The sequence below is a fragment of the Pseudophryne corroboree genome, chromosome 2 (genome assembly GCF_028390025.1).
Source record: "Pseudophryne corroboree isolate aPseCor3 chromosome 2, aPseCor3.hap2, whole genome shotgun sequence".
NCBI lineage: Eukaryota > Metazoa > Chordata > Amphibia > Anura > Myobatrachidae > Pseudophryne > Pseudophryne corroboree.
The window spans coordinates 513,249,677-513,264,930 of record NC_086445.1 but is presented as its reverse complement, the minus strand read 5'-3'; positions in this window follow the sequence as shown (position 1 = coordinate 513,264,930).

Sequence of the window (15,254 nt, the reverse complement as noted above, 5' to 3'; positions counted from 1 at the left end):
GCGCAGTAAGCTAGGCAAATTACGCGGGCGCCCGGAGAAACCGAGGAAACACAACTACTAAACAATGCTAAGGAACAAAGAAACAGCATGCTCACCATTACCTGAAGAACCCGGAACCACTCCAGAAGACGACGATCCCGCCCGAAACATATCCAGCAGACACCACCACCGAATCTTCTCCCGACCTTCGACTCGCGGACCCGCAACCCGCGGTACTGATGACGCCCGGCCAGGAAAACACGTAGCTGGAAAGAAAAGAGGGGGCACTAACAGGGAAACGGAACCGGCGTGAAACAAGGCGCCGCTGGGAACGGGGTGAGGAATGGCTGCGCAACAGAGGGGGGATGGAACGGAGGGACCGGTGCGGACGAAGGGAAGGAGGGACAGGCCAACGGTGGGAGCCAGCCAGGGAAGCCTGGGAGGACACCATCAGCAACCCTCATCACGCCCGGCAGGTGGGGAAACAGTTCACCCATAGGAGGGCGCAGCAAAAAGCAACCAATGGAAAGGGGACCCTGAAGCGCAGGGGACCCCTGGAGGTAACATCCGGGAGCCAACCAAAAACACCCCCTGCAGGAAGCAGATCTGGCACTCCTCCAGAGAATCGCGCGCAAAGGACGCCCCCCGCAGCGGCGCCAGCACTACGCCAACTGCGGGGAGGGGGACGTGACCCCGCACACAGAGCCCGGCCGCCGGAGGCCAAGTCGCCAGCGGCCGGGGACCAGAAAACTGAAAACGCCCGCCATCGTCCCAGCCGGGGACCCCAGCACAGGAAACGCCCGAGGAGCCGGCGTCCCCCCCCCCCCCCCGTGCAAAACCCCTCCCCCAAAACATGGCACCCACCCCCTTACCCCCACCCAGAACGGGAAATACCGCCGAAGACGGGCCCCACCGCATGGGGGAGAACATCAGTAGCAGCAGCCCGGGAAACAAAACCAGGGGCACAGGGAAGACCTGTTGCCCCATTAACAGTGTCCCCCTGCAGCAGCCACCGCCCCCCTTCCCCCTTCCCCCGCAGCTTGCTCCAGGACGCCAGGCACCACGTGGGCCCCGGCGCCGCTGGCCAGAGCCTCAAACGGGGGGAGGAGACGAGGGACGCGCCCGGAGCCATCGGGCCAGGTGAGGGAGCCGCCGCAGACCAACGGCCGCCGGGCTCGATCACGGCGACCGCGGCCTATAAGAGCCGCCACCCACCACGCCCGGGGCAGCGCGCCCGCAGGTCGGGCGAGCAGCAGTATAGCGGCGCGGGCCGCAGGGCCCGACCTCGCTGAGACTTAAGAGACGCGGGAACCAAGGCAGGGGAAGCTGCGCTCCTGTGCACCCGCGGCCTCCCGTAGGCGACGGGAGGGGGAGCGGACCCGCGGGGACGAGGCACGCTAGAGAGGGGAAAAATGGAAAGGAGAGGGAGGGGGAGAAGAGGCAGCAAGGGGGAAGTAATAAAACAGTGTGACAAGTAAAACAGAAACCATAAGAAAAATAAATAAAACAGGCACAGAGCCTGTGTCACTTAGCTGTCCAAATGGCAAGAGGAAGTATGAAGCACATGACCCAAGCTTTTATATGCACTGAAGCCAACACCCACAAATACTGATGGACAAGGAAAACAACCTATAGAAAATTCCAAAGACCCCTTGGAAAAACTATCTAGCAACTGCTTTGTAATAAACTACCAATCACAAAAAATGGGGCTCTTATATGGTGTCGTGCTTATTCAGCCCTCATCGAATCTTATATAGATGTGCTACCACTTTAACTCAAAATTCCAAGAAGAGAGAAAGAAGAGCTTTTTTGTAGCAGTATATAACTTTTATTATTTTAGAAATACATTTTTTTTTTTTCAATATAGGAGATCTAGATGTAATAAAACTGGTTCAGGAATACTTTTATATTAGAGATGAGCAGGTTTGGTTTTCCTGGAAACCAAACTCACCTGAACTTACCGAATGCGAGTGGATCCGAGTTTCATGTTCGGATCCGAAAGTGAGGCAAAACGCAATTTTCCAGGTGTTAGATCTTTCATGTTTTAAATTTGGGCACCATTTTAAAATTCACACTAACACTGGTGGGTCCCTACATACTTTAAATAACGGCACTCTGGGATTGATAATACCTTTGGAGGTCAACCTGTGTTCGGGGCCGACCTCTGCCTTTGTCCCTGCACCTTGCAGCAGCTGTTATGTACTTATGTGGGATCTCCAAGCTGAGACCCGGGGAAGACTGCGGTGACACGGAGATCATCCTGACCGACTACCAGGTAAGGGTCCTGTGGCTGGGGCGGGATCATTGTGGACTTGTTGCTGGACTCCCCTCTGCAGCCCATTCTCCACTGTGCTGTACTGGAACTACTGGGCCAGTGGGAGCCCCAGTTCAGAGCATTGAGATCTCTCTGCCTGCCCATGCTGTGGGTGGTTGCTTCCTGCCTTACCACTCTGCAGCTCACTGTACCACACAGAGACAATGACCTGGGAATGCTTCCTATGGTGAATAAGTCAGAGGAACAGGGTCTGCATGCTCTGCATGGAGGTGCTCAGCTCCGACAGCTTCTCCAGAGATGACCCTGAGAACGTAGACATGCCGGAGGCTGCACGTGGTGGCCAGCGATATAGGGGAGCTCTACAGGAAGAGGACGCTAAGAACCTGGCCATCAGGTGCAGCTGGGAGGAGCGTAGAGGGAGGGGTGGATTGGAGAGTAGAGTCACGCTTCACGGCTCATGTTGACAGTCCCGTTGCCTTTCATGCAGTTTGACAGATGCAGCGGTGGCCGACAGCAACAATGGACCAACAGCAGCAGGGCTGCAGAAGAGCAGAGAGAGCACTTCTCCAGGGCCTCCTTGCTTTGAATGTCTTTGCTGAGTGTGTTTCACCGGCCCTGAGTTAGGGTGTATGGTTAGTGTGGGGTCTGGGGTTAAGGTTACATAGAAACATAGATAGTAAAAGAAGCGCTGCAGTGACCACCAGATAATGCAGAGAGCATATCAATGACCGGCAGATATATATATATATATATATATATATATATATACATAGAACCAATGGAGGCACTCAGAAAGAAAAAGACGACACACCGCTGGATAGGTCGACGTTTCAGGGACGGATCCCTTTTATCAAGACACGACCAGCATATGACAAAGAACAAGTATTTATACAAGAATACAACTCACCAAACACCTATCGTGGATCTGAGGCCGCCGCGTCCAGCCGAGTTGCGATGACGTCACCTGTGCGACTGTGCGCCGGGAATCATCGTCAGACGGGTAGGAGGCGCGGCTAGCCCGAGTCAGAGTGTGGTTGCCTAGCAACCAAAACAAACACATAGTGCACATCGAAATAGAAAAAACATATACAGACAGTAAAACGAAATATGAGGACCATCGCCGCTGGTAGCACACTACTGTCTCTACCAGAGTGGATTATTATGACATTATACTCGCTGTGTCCCTACTCCAAATATGACATCAGCTGTATTAAATACTAGAAACAGCGAGTGTTACCTAAAGTGACTCTATGTCCCTCGCTGAGAAGCAGGACCTAGCGCAATTACATACCAGGCAGGCGCAGAGCCAAATTAATTATAAGAAACAATTAAAACTTAAGGATTCATTGAGGCCCTGGGGATACACAGTTTGTAACTTATGTATCCACCAGGCCTCTTTTTGTAGCAAATCTTCCCACGGTCTCCGCCCCTTCTGTTGGCGGGGACGTGGTCAATCATTTTATACCTGATAGTGGCCAGACTATGATTGTGGTTTTTAAAATGCCTAGCAACCGGTAAATCACTACCCCTATCTTCCAACGCAGCGCGAATACTCGATCTATGTAAGGCAATACGTTCTTTAAATTGCCTAATGCTTTTGCCCACATACAGCAAACCACACAGGCACTTGATGTAATAGACTATGAATTTGCTAGTACAGGTCAGGGCATATTTGATCGAAAGGGATTTGCCTGACCTAGGATGCAAAAAAGTATCTCCCACCTCAAGGCAACTACAGGTGGTACACCCTGTGCACCTGAAGTTCCCTGGTTTACGAGTCAAAAAATGTAGAGGTCGGGTAGGACCAAAGTCTGAAATATCATTATGGACTACAATGTCCTTGATGTTACGTCCACGTTTGTAGGAAGTCCTCAGGGATGTATTCTGGAAACAACCCAGATCTTTATCTCTGGAGACTACTGGCCAGATGCGTTTAGCTTGTTGGGATAAGGAAGGACTTGCTGTGGTGAATTCCTGTGTCCAAATCATCCAATCTTGTTGTTGCTTATGGATTTTTGGAGAAAGGGCCACTTCTCTCGGGGTGGCTAATGCTTTTTGTTTCGCTTTCTCCAGAATCTCTGGAGAATAACCTCTAGATAGAAACTTCTGAGCCATATTATCTAGTGACACTGAACGAGCCTCTACATCTGCTACGAAGCAATCTGCCGCAGGAGTCAACACTCGCTCAAAAAACGAGCATACAAAAGAGCCAGCACGCGCAGGGGGGGCCAAAACCGCAGGGAAGCAAGCAAAAAAGGCTTCAAAGAAAACATAGTTTTCAATTTATCATCGAGGCAACTCACTGATGATGAAATACGTGTACTGAACAGAGGCTTGTCTTTTGTCCCTACACACACACCCGATGAATTCACCAACAAAGTGGACTTATTCAAATTGAATAGACGCATGAAACTAAAAGAACACTTTGCAGACAAAACAACTACAGTCGATTCGATTCCAGTCTACAAAAAATCTACCTTTAACCCAATATCCAACAATAAAAGTATCAAAACGTTTACCAACTGCCTTGAGAGTTATATTGAAGATAAATCCTTTAACTCCTACAAAGGTCCACGCAATCTCACTACGCAGGAGCATGCAGCACTAATGAACCTGGGCAGCTACAAGGATATTACGATCCGCCCCGCAGATAAGGGGGGAGGAATTGTAATTCAGGACTTGTCAATCTATAAAAATGAAGTATACCGCCAACTGAATGACCAAAGTGTGTATGAAATATTACCAGATGACCCAACATTACAATACAAGTCTGAGCTGGATGGCATCTTAGGTCAAGCAGTACAGGATAAGATCATCACCACTCAAGTTAAGGATTCATTGAGCGAACTCTGTCCAATCACTCCAGTTTTTTACACTATTCCTAAACTGCATAAAAATCCGATTGATCCGCCAGGACGTCCCATTATTGCTGCTAAAAATTCCTTATACTATAACCTTTCCCGATACTTGGACTTTTATTTGCAGCCACTGATTCAAGGACTTCCTTTGTGTCTCAAAGACACCACCTCTCTCATCCGCACTCTACAGTTAATATCTCCATTACCGACAACCCATCTGCTATGCACGATAGACGTCGTGAATTTGTATACCCGCATCCCTCATGACAGAGGATTACAGGCCATGGATAGATTCTTGAGCAGTTGTTCAGACTACACTGGTCCGGACATTAAATTCTTCTTAAAGTTATTGGAATTAACACTGGGAAGAAATTACTTCCTATTCGACAAAAAGATATTTCACCAGCGAACTGGGTGCGCCATGGGATCATGTGTGGCACCCAGTTTCGCCAATGTCTTCATGAGCGATTTGGAAAAACAACTGTTTTTCGAAGACGAAGAATCTGCATGCAAGATTAAACTATTCCGCAGGTATATCGACGACATTTTAGTGGTTTGGTCGGGTACAGAGCTGGAGTTTAGAGAGATGATGCGGAGAGTTAATCTGAAGGATCCTGCCATTAAATTTACCTTTGATTGCAGTAAGGAATTTGTTCACTATCTGGATGTCGCCATTTCCCAGGCGGGGGATGGCTCGATTAATACTAGTATTTATTTTAAACCCACTGATAGAAACACGTTCTTAAATGCAAGGAGTCATCACCCGGCACCTTCCAAATGGAGTTTGCCATACTCTCAATTCCTGAGAATTATTCGCATCTGTAACAACCAGGATGATGTTAAACAACAAATTCATAATATGGCTCAGAAGTTTCTATCTAGAGGTTATTCTCCAGAGATTCTGGAGAAAGCGAAACAAAAAGCATTAGCCGCCCCGAGAGAAGTGGCCCTTTCTCCAAAAATCCATAAGCAACAACAAGATTGGATGATTTGGACACAGGAATTCACCACAGCAAGTCCTTCCTTATCCCAACAAGCTAAACGCATCTGGCCAGTAGTCTCCAGAGATAAAGATCTGGGTTGTTTCCAGAATACATCCCTGAGGACTTCCTACAAACGTGGACGTAACATCAAGGACATTGTAGTCCATAATGATATTTCAGACTATGGTCCTACCCGACCTCTACATTTTTTAACTCGCAAACCAAGGAACTTCAGGTGCACAGGGTGTACCACCTGTAGTTGCCTTGAGGTGGGAGATACTTTTTTGCATCCTAGGTCAGGCAAATCCCTTTCGATCAAATATGCCCTGACCTGTACTAGCAAATTCATAGTCTATTACATCAAGTGCCCGTGTGGTTTGCTGTATGTGGGCAAAAGCATTAGGCAATTTAAAGAACGTATTGCCTTACATAGATCGAGTATTCGCGCTGCGTTGGAAGATAGGGGTAGTGATTTACCGGTTTCTAGGCATTTTAAAAACCACAATCATAGTCTGGCCACTATCAGGTATAAAATGGTTGACCACGTCCCCGCCAACAGAAGGGGCGGAGACCGTGGGAAGATTCTGCTACAAAAAGAGGCCTGGTGGATACATAAGTTACAAACTGTGTATCCCCAGGGCCTCAATGAATCCTTAAGTTTTAATTGTTTCTTATAATTAATTTGGCTCTGCGCCGGCCTGGTATGTAATTGCGCTAGGTCCTGCTTCTCAGCGAGGGACATAGAGTCACTTTAGGTAACACTCGCTGTTTCTAGTATTTAATACAGCTGATGTCATATTTGGAGTAGGGACACAGCGAGTATAATGTCATAATAATCCACTCTGGTAGAGACAGTAGTGTGCTACCAGCGGCGATGGTCCTCATATTTTGTTTTACTGTCTGTATATGTTTTTTCTATTTCGATGTGCACTATGTGTTTGTTTTGGTTGCTAGGCAACCACACTCTGACTCGGGCTAGCCGCGCCTCCTACCCGTCTGACGATGATTCCCGGCGCACAGTCGCACAGGTGACGTCATCGCAACTCGGCTGGACGCGGCGGCCTCAGATCCACGATAGGTGTTTGGTGAGTTGTATTCTTGTATAAATACTTGTTCTTTGTCATATGCTGGTCGTGTCTTGATAAAAGGGATCCGTCCCTGAAACGTCGACCTATCCAGCGGTGTGTCGTCTTTTTCTTTCTGAGTGCCTCCATTGGTTCTATGTCTGCATGCTCTGCGAGAGGTTGTGCACCAGAACAAGCTGATTGAAGTTGAACAGTGAGTGCCGGACACATGGTATTTATATATATATATATATATATATATATATATATATATAGGTAATACAAACAGGTGGCACTCACGGATTTTCAGGCAGACAAGAACAGAGATCACTCCACCTTGTATGAACTTAACATTTCGGTTTATTAACCGACGTCAGAAGTAACAATGTTACTTCTGACGAAGTAACAATGTTACTTCTAACATTGTTACTTCTGACGACGGTTAATAAACCGAAACGTTAAGTTCATACAAGGTGGAGTGATCTCTGTTCTTGTCTGCCTGAAAATCCGTGAGTACCGCCTGTTTGTATTACCTACATTGCTGCTCTGGCTGTGGAGGGCACCCGGTGAGCTGATTACGTTGATTTTATCCAAGTTTAATGAGTTTAATGAGTTTAATGAGTGCCAAGTTATCCAAGTTTATCCAAGTTTAATTTAGTGAGTGATATATATATATATAATGTAGGGAATAATATAGTGTCTGTCAATTAATGCAGATTATATTTTTTTTTAGCAGCGTGTGATCAGAGAGCATCAATGACCAGGGCCATAACTACAATGGTGCGGCCGGTACACTTGCACAAACCGCACATGCCCTGTGGGCACAACCAGCAGCCTTCACCTGCAATCGACCATCCAGTATGCGCCGCTGGCAACAACCTCCCTACTGCCCACTGCAGGATATAATAGTAGCGGTGCGCCTGGATTTTTCTCTGCCAGACACAGCTACAAATACTGTACACATTACAATGGGCAGCACTGCAGCTGTCTGCCTGTGTGCTCAGCAACCTCTTCTTTCTCCTTTTACATCTTCAGGGACTGGGAGAGACTTCATGATGTCTCTTCCAGTTCAGTCCCACAGTGACCTGCGGCGCCGAGGAGTTGTTCCATCGGCATCAGCGCTGTGGACAGCAGTCAGCCAGCTGAAAAGGCAGTGTGTGTCATGGTCCTCACAGAGAAAAACCGACGGGTCTGCCAGATAATATAGAGCACATTGCAATGACCGCCATATTATACTGACAGCATTGCAGTGACCCCCAAACAATGCAGAGAGCATTGCAGTGACTGCTAGATAATACAGACAGCATTGCAGTGACTACTAGATAATGTATAATATATTATAGTTAATACCATATAATGCAGAGAATATTATATTGAGCATCATATATAGCAGAGAGCGTGAATGACCTCCATATAATACAGGGAACATAGCAGTGACCTCTATATTACAGAGAGAGCATTGCAGAGATGGCCAGATAATGCAGAGAACATCGCAATGGCATCACAAGTGGGGCGTGGGGGATGTGGTCTGCACCCAGGTGTCATCCGCCGAGGGGTGACACCAAAATGCCGGTAACATTATGTGCAGCACTCAGCTCCTGTCACTGTGTAGGAGCCAGCACTGCAGCCACAGCACTCCTCGGGGGCAGCCCGCATTCCCCAAACCCCTGGAGTGATGAAAACGGGCCCCGCCCCTCCTGTGAAGCCCCACCATTTTCCCAGCGCTGCTCAGTGTGTCACTGTGGAAAGTGATGCCTCTGATGACCAGGTAATACAGAGAGCATTGTAGTTCCCACCATATAATGCAGAGAGTATTGCTGTTATAATCATAAAAGACAAGAAAGCACAGTATAATATACTGAGAATTACATGCTATACAAGGATTAGACAAGTGGTACTGTGCAGCAGTGGTGAGGTTAGGCAGGTGAGCCAGAGCCTTTCCTGTCAATTTTTAGTATACAACTATATAACTATATAAAGTACATGAAAAGCACAAAGAATATATTATACATATCTTATTTGTAGCATTCCAATAATTTTTATAGTCATTTCTCTGGAGTAAAAAGTCTATAATAGGTGAGGCAGTGCCTTCCCTACCTACCTTTTCCACACATCTCTGATCAAAACTTACTAAATTTCCAGAAGTAAATACTGCAGCACCTGTGTATAATGCCCACATTTATTTATTTATAACCAGTTATTTATATAGCACACATATATTCCGCAGCACTTTACAGAGCATATTTGGCCATTCACATCAATCCTTGCCCCAATGGAGCTTACAATGTATTTTCCCTACCACATGTGCACACAAACACATTCACGCTAGGATTAATTTTTGTTGGGAGTCAATTGAACCCTTGGGCTCATGGGTGTAGTATGGTTTGCCGGCGGTCGGGGTCCCCGCGACCAGCATACCGGCGCCGGAATCCCGACTGCCGGCATACCGACAGCTGGGCGAGTGCAAATGAGCCCCTTGCGGGCTCGCTGCGCTCACTGCGCTGCAGGCACGGTGGCGCGCTATTCTGCCTTCTGGGGGGTCGTGGACCCCCAAGAGGGAGAAAAGATGTTGGTATGTCGGCGGTCGAGATTCTGGTGCAGGTATGGTGGTTGCCGGGAGCCCGGCCACCGGCAACCTGAAGACCACCCGGGCTCATACAGTGTGTGTAAATCTGTCTCTAGGGCTAGCAAGTGCCTCCTCAGCCATTTACCTTACCTCACTTTCCTGCTGTGCAGCTGTAAGTGACATACACAATACTAGGGGTGTGCGCTGGGCTATTTTTTGGGTTTTATGTTTAGGTTTTAGATCTGGATCTGCTTTGTGTTTTGGATCTGTATTGGTTTTGCCAAAACTGCCCTTGCAGGTTTTGGTTTTAGATCTGGATTTTTTTTTTTAATAATAAAAACAGCTAAAATAGCAGAATTTGGGGGTGTTTTTGTTCCTAATGTATTATTAACCTCAATAGCATTCATTCCCACTAATTTTCAGTCTATTCTAAACACCTTGCAGCTCACAATATTGTTTTTATCCAGTTTAGGCAAATAGGTTGCACAGAAGGTAGCTGGATGAATAGGCTAAGCGACAGCAGTAGGCAGCAAACATGTGGCAGTTAACAATATATTTTTAAATGCTTAATCATCTGTTAAAATGATTTTAAAATTAGGATCGAGTTCTTCTGTTACTCAAAGATATCTTTGACATGGAGAAGATTCGCTAATCATCCGTAAAAAAATATTTTCAAATTAGGATTAAGTACTTCTATTCCTCAAAGATATATTCGACATACAGAAGGTTCGCTATTCAAGTGTGGAGAGTTTAGTTATATTAATTAAATTTAAATGTAGTTAATTTATAATTATTATTATTAAAAAACTTAATTTGAATAAATCACAATGTGGTGATAAGAAGAATTATGAAAATAGGACAATAAGATATAACATAAGAATGAGATACTGACACTGCACCCTGAAATGGATGGAGCACGCCTGGATTGCCTGGATGTCTACTGGGAAGATACAGCACGAAATATTTAAAAAATATATATTTTATTTTGGGTGGACTGACAGAACACCCCTAGATGGACGGAGCAGCTGCAGTCCCTGGTTGTATACTGGGATAACACAGCACACAATATTTAAAAAAGAATATATTTAAAAAAAAAAATTATGCATTAGGCAAGGCTCAAGATTTCAGTTCACAAAAAGATGAATTGGGCAAAGAAGAATAAAAAAGACAATATTTTAGATGCTGTAATCATGTATTTTGGAACAAGTTCTTCTGTTGCTGAAGGAAATCTTTGAAATGCAGAAGGTTCGCTATTCAAGTGTGGAGAGTTTAGTTATATTAATTTAATTTTAATTTAGTTAATTTATAATTATTATTATTATTATTATTATTATTAATAATATTAATTTGAATTAATCACAATGTGGTGATAAGAAGAATTATGAATATAAGACAATAAGTTATAACATAAGAATATGAACTACGGACAGAGCTCCCTCAAATGGGCAAAGCATGCCTGGATGTATATTTGGAGGATACAGCACAAAACATTTAAAAAAATATGTATTTTATTTTGGGTGGACTGACAGAACACTCCTAGATGGATGGAGCAGCTGCAGTCCCTGGATGTATACTGGCATGACACAGCACAAAATATTAATTTAATTCAAAGTATATATATATATATATATATATTATTTTTTATATCACACATTGCGGTTACAGTGTCGCACAGGGCTTATAGTGGTCCTGGAGAGGTGGTAGAACTCATTTACACTGCCACCTCCCCCCCTCCGCCACCCCACATTAAACAGAGTCAGGGCCAGTGCTGGTGTTTTCTGCACCCCCCTGCAAGCTATAAATTAGTGCCCTACTTCCCATACTTTATAAAGGAACAAAGAAGCAGCGTGGTCACACAATAGTAACCCCAATTCAAATTACACCACACAGTAGCACAATCTTATTCACATTACACCGAATGTAGTGCCCCTGATTCATAATGCACCACATAGTAATGCCCCTTATTATGTTTACATCACTCAGAAGTGCCCGTTATTCACATTGTGCTACACAATATGGTAGCATTTATACACATTATGCCGCACAGTAGTTTCCCTTATATTCAATGCCCAAAGTAGTGCCCCTTATGCACAATTCCCACAGTAGTGGTGCTGTTTATACACATAATTCCCACAGAAGTGCCACTTATAAAATGCCCACAGTAGTAGTGCCGCTAATATACAGAATACCCACAGTAGTAGTGCCCCTTACACATAATGCCAACAATAGTAGTGCTCCTTACACATAATGACCACAGTAGTGCCACTTATACACATAATGCCCACAGTAGTGCCCCTTATACACATCTCTGCCTCTGTCACTCCAGCGCTCACCGCCTGTACCCCTCCAGCAGCTACCCCACCTCTCTTGTCCCTCCAGCTCCCTCTCATCTTGTATTCAAGATGCACAGTGCCTGCTCCTCTTTCTGGCTCTTCTTTACTTCAGCAGCGGTGACAGCACGACAACACATACAGCGTGCCGAAAAAGGAAGCCTGAGGAGGGGATGAAAGCTGTCCAACAGACACAGCATTTGTGAGTACCAGGATGGGTGGGCTGTAGATGGAGGTTGACCATGGAGCCACCAGGACCTGAGGAAGGGTGAGGTGGCTGCAGCTCATCCGTAACACTATCACCACCTGCATCATCGATAGATGTAGGTTATGGGGCGGGCTTTTCTGTTGGAATTACTGTGCAGGGCAATGGAGGAAGTGGAACTAGTTTCCCCTATGATTACAGGTGGTAGAACCCAGTTCCACATCGTCCCCCCCCCCCCCCACTTTAACCCCTGGTGTTGCACAAATGAGTCAAAAATATGTATTATTAATTTTTATATCACACACCGGTGGTTATAGAGTGGCAGAAATAATAAGATTTTACTTACCGGTAAATCTATTTCTCGTAGTCCGTAGTGGATGCTGGGGACTCCGTAAAGACCATGGGGAATAGACGGGCTCCGCAGGAGACAGGGCACTCTAAGAAAGAATTAGGACTACTGGTGTGCACTGGCTCCTCCCTCTATGTCCCTCCTCCAGACCTCAGTTAAGGAAACTGTGCCCGGAAGAGCTGACAGTAGAAGGAAAGGATTTTGGAATCCAGGGTAAGACTCATACCAGCCACACCAATCACACCGTATAACTTGTAATAACTTACCCAGTTAACAGTATGAACAACAACAGAGCATCAGACAACCTGACGCAAACATAACATAACCCTTAGTTAAGTAATAACTATATACAAGTATTGCAGAAGAAGTCCGCACTTGAAACAGGCGCCCAGCATCCACTACGGACTACGAGAAATAGATTTACCGGTAAGTAAAATCTTATTTTCTCTAACGTCCTAGTGGATGCTGGGGACTCCGTAAGGACCATGGGGATTATACCAAAGCTCCCAAACGGGCGGGAGAGTGCGGATGACTCTGCAGCACCGAATGAGCAAACACAAGGTCCTCCTCAGCCAGGGTATCAAACTTGTAGAATTTTGCAAACGTGTTTGAACCCGACCAAGTAGCTGCTCGGCAAAGCTGTAATGCCGAGACCCCTCGGGCAGCCGCCCAAGAAGAGCCCACCTTCCTTGTGGAATGGGCTTTTACAGATTTTGGATGCGGCAATCCAGCCGCAGAATGAGCCTGCTGAATCGTGTTACAGATCCAGCAAGCAATTGTTTGCTTTGAAGCAGGAGCACCCAGCTTGTTGGATGCATACAGGATAAACAGCGAGTCAGTTTTCCTGACTCCAGCCGTTCTGGCTACATAAATCTTCAAAGCCCTGACTACATCTAGTAACGTGGAATCCTCCAAGTCATGAGTAGCCGCAGGCACCACGATAGATTGATTCAAATGAAAAGATGACACCACCTTCGGCAGAAATTGCGGACGAGTCCGTAATTCTGCCCTGTCCATATGGAAAACCAGATAGGGGCTTTTACATGACAAAGCCGCCAATTCTGACACACGCCTAGCCGAATCTAAGGCCAATAGCATGACCACTTTCCACGTGAGATACTTTAACTCCATGGTCTTAAGTGGCTCAAACCAGTGAGATTTCAGGAAACTCAACACCATGTTAAGATCCCAAGGTGCCACTGGTGGCACAAAAGGGGGCTGAATATGCAGCACTCCTTTTACAAACGTCTGAACCTCAGGAAGAGAAGCCAGTTCCTTTTGAAAGAAAATGGATAGGGCCGAAATCTGGACCTTTATGGACCCTAATTTTAAGCCCATAGTCACTCCCGACTGTAGGAAGTGAAGGAACCGGCCCAGCTGGAATTCCTCTGTAGGGGCCTTCCTGGCCTCACACCAAGCAACATATTTTCGCCATATACGGTGATAATGTTTTGCTGTCACGTCCTTCCTAGCCTTTATCAGCGTAGGAATAACTTCATCCGGAATGCCTTTTTCCGCTAGGATCCGGTGTTCAACCGCCATGCCGTCAAACGCAGCCGCGGTAAGTCTTGGAACAGACAGGGCCCCTATTGCAACAGATCCTGTCTGAGAGGCAGAGGCCATGGGTCCTCTGTGAGCATTTCTTGCAGTTCCGGGTACCAAGTCCTTCTTGGCCAGTCCGGAACAATGAGTATTGTTCTCACTCCTCTTTTTCTTACGATTCTCAGCACCTTGGGTATGAGAGGAAGAGGAGGAAACACATAGACCGACTGGAACACCCACGGTGTTACTAGTGCGTCCACAGCTATCGCCTGAGGGTCTCTTGACCTGGCGCAATACTTTTGTAGCTTTTTGTTGAGGCGGGATGCCATCATGTCCACCTGTGGCAGTTCCCATCGATTTGTAATCTGTGTGAAGACTTCTTGATGAAGTCCCCACTCTCCCGGGTGGAGGTCGTGCCTGCTGATGAAGTCTGCTTCCCAGTTGTCCACTCCCGGAATGAACACTGCTGACAGTGCTTGCACGTGATTCTCCGCCCAACGAAGAATCCTGGTGGCTTCTGCCATCGCCACCCTGCTTCTTGTGCCGCCCTGGCGGTTTACATGAGCCACTGCGGTGATGTTGTCTGATTGATTCAGCACCGGTTGGTTGCGAAGCAGAGGCTCCGCTTGACTCAGGGCGTTGTATATGGCCCTTAGTTCCAGGATATTGATGTGCAGACAAGCCTCCTGACTTGACCACAGCCCTTGGAAGTTTCTTCCCTGAGTGACTGCCCCCCACCCTCGGAGGCTTGCATCCGTGGTCACCAGGACCCAGTCCTGTATGCCGAACCTGTGGCCCTCGAGAAGGTGAGCACTCTGCAGCCACCACAGAAGAGACACCCTGGCCCTGGGGGATAGGGTGATCAGCCGATGCATCTGAAGATGCGATCCGGACCACTTGTCCAACAGATCCCACTGAAAGTTCCTCGCATGGAACCTGCCGAAGGGAATGGCTTCGTATGACGCCACCATCTTTCCCAGGACTCGCGTGCATTGATGCACCGACACCTGTTTTGGTTTTAAGAGGTCTCTGACCAGAGTCACGAGCTCCTGGGCCTTCTCCTCCGGGAGAAACACCTTCTTCTGGTCTGTGTCCAGAATCAT